We start from the raw sequence: 2,500 nt of genomic DNA on the forward strand, positions 1-2,500 counted from the left end.
TTACGCATTACTTTCTTAATAATTAATTGCGATTTTTATTCATTAAGCATTACCTTTTTAATACGTAAGCAATACGATTTTTCTCATTGCGCATTACTTTCTTAATAAGTAATGCGATTTTTTTTATCACGCATTACTTTTTAAATAAGTAATGCGACTTTTTTCATTGCGCATTACTTTTTTAATAAGTAATGCGATTTTTTTCATTACGCATTACTTTTTTAATAACTAATGCGATTTTTTTCATTACGCATTACCTTTTTAATAAGTATAATGCGACTTTTTTCATTACGCATTACTTTCTTAATAATTAATGAGTAAAGAAATAATTATTTATTAAAAAAATAATAAGTAATGCATTATTTTTTAATTTGCATTTACATTACCCTGGTTTAGTATATGTAAGTTTGTGTATAAGTGATACGTACGAGAGTATTTTCGACGCTGGAGGTACTGACTGCCATTAGGGCCGGAGGTATCAACGACGTACGTGCGCGAGACCGGAGGTAACGACGGCGCTCGAGTGTGCCCGGAGGGATATCGACGATGGACGCGAGCGAGACCGGCGGGAACGACGACGGGTTGAATCTCGCGGGGTGGCGACGGGAGTATTCGAACTGATGCCTAAACGAAATAGGTCAATGTCTCTTTGCATATATATTTCGTATATGTAAGTATATATGCTTATATGTGTGAATATCTAATTACGGATATGAAAATTTTCGCCGCCGGAGGTAACGGCCGCGTTTGAGATCGGAGGTGACGACCGCGGTTGAGACCGGAGGTAACGACGGCGCGTAAGCGGGACCGTAGGTAGGCGATCGACGACGGCGAGCCGGATAACGTCGTCGGAGTCGAGTAAGTAGCGAAGGTAAGCGACAATACAAACAATTATAAAGGGCTCGTTAATGCTAAGCAAAAATAATATGATAAACAGCCAAGGCAAATTTTCTCAATAGCATTATAATTAATTAGGTAAACATTATATAATTATAAACGCGACTAATAGCACTGTGTTGGAGAAACGTTTCGACTATACTTAGTCATCTTCAGTCATAATACATTACCAATATGTATGAACTTAAAACATGAATGAAAGGATGGACACGAAAATATAATTAAACAGTTGAACAAGATGACCATTGAACAACCATAAAACAGCTCATTGCGTATCAAATTATGTCATAATAAATAAAAACGTAAACCAATCAATAGTGTAATCAAATTAATAATAAAATGAAAAATAATGAAATATTTTCGTAAGTCGGTTTTCATATTAAAATAAATTTATAAGATTAAAAACGACGGAAACCGTCGTTACGAATAACATAAACTGGTATGCGTATTGCAGAAAACTGTAAACTTATATTTTATGTTAATAGCAGATCTTAAAACACAATATTAAAAGGAGCAACAACACACAGAGTATTCGACAAAGCGCTAGAGACAATTGTGTAACGTACGGTAGTCAGAGGCAGAATGAGCGAGACTTATTTTCCGTTAGTCATTTTCGACAAAATGTCGAAAGTAAGCGAGATGAGAATTAAACGTAATAGCGCAATCTTATATATATATATATATATATATATATATGTATGTATGTATGTATGTATGTATGTATGTACGTATGTATGTATGTATGTACGTATGTATGTATGTATATATATCAGGCCGAGGCTGACCGTAGGACTCGGCCGGAGGTAACGACGGCGTCGAGCGGGGCCGGAGGCGACGACCGCGAGCGCGGCCGGAGGTGACGACCGCGTACGCGGCCGGAGGTGACGACCGCGTACGCGGCCGGAGGTAACGACGGCTTCGAGCGAGGCCGGAGGTGTCGACGGCGTCGAGCGAGGCCGGAGGTGACGACCGCGAGCGCGGCCGGAGGTATCGTCGGCGCCCGAACGAGGCCGGAGGCACCGACGACGTCGAGCGGGACCGGAGGTACCTCCGACGTCCCGAGCGCCGCCGGAGGTAACGACTGTGCTCGCCGCGCCCGAGCGGCTAAGTCCCTCGGGCGTCGAGATCTCGCCCGTTTCGCCCGTATACCGCCGTGCTATTCACCGTGCGTCGCCGACCGCCTGGCCGGCCGGTTGGGTATTATAAGAGGTGCGGTGCGCTCGACGAGTCGAGCGACAGGGACGATGGTTCGAGCGCGTCTTTCGCGTCTCGTGCGTTCCGTACGAGTATCCCGAGGCTCGAAACGTTAAATGTGAAACACGGAACAATGATTTGTGATCGTATCGCGGGCGACTCTGCGTCGCGTCTTCGGCTACAGTCCCGAAGGCCTTCGCGAGTCGACCGAGACCGGAGGTAACGACCGTGCTCGCCGCTCCCGAGCGGCTAAGTCCCTCGGGCGTCGAGATCTCGGCCGCTTCGCCCGTATACCGCCGTGCTATTCACCGTGCGTCGCCGACCGCCTGGCCGCACGGTTGGGTATTATAAGAGGTGCGGTGCGCTCGGCGAGCCGAGCGACACGAACGAGCGCGTCCTTCGCGTCTCG

General features: G+C 45.6%; 1 pseudogene; it reads right to left on the reverse strand.

Moving 5' to 3' along the window:
• The window catches only part of LOC118645336, a 2,538-nt pseudogene extending 2,074 nt beyond the window's left edge, over nucleotides 1–464 (reverse strand).
• Nucleotides 465–2,500: the final 2,036 nt, after the last annotated feature.

Source organism: Monomorium pharaonis, chromosome 4 (assembly GCF_013373865.1).
Source record: "Monomorium pharaonis isolate MP-MQ-018 chromosome 4, ASM1337386v2, whole genome shotgun sequence".
Taxonomy (NCBI): domain Eukaryota; kingdom Metazoa; phylum Arthropoda; class Insecta; order Hymenoptera; family Formicidae; genus Monomorium; species Monomorium pharaonis.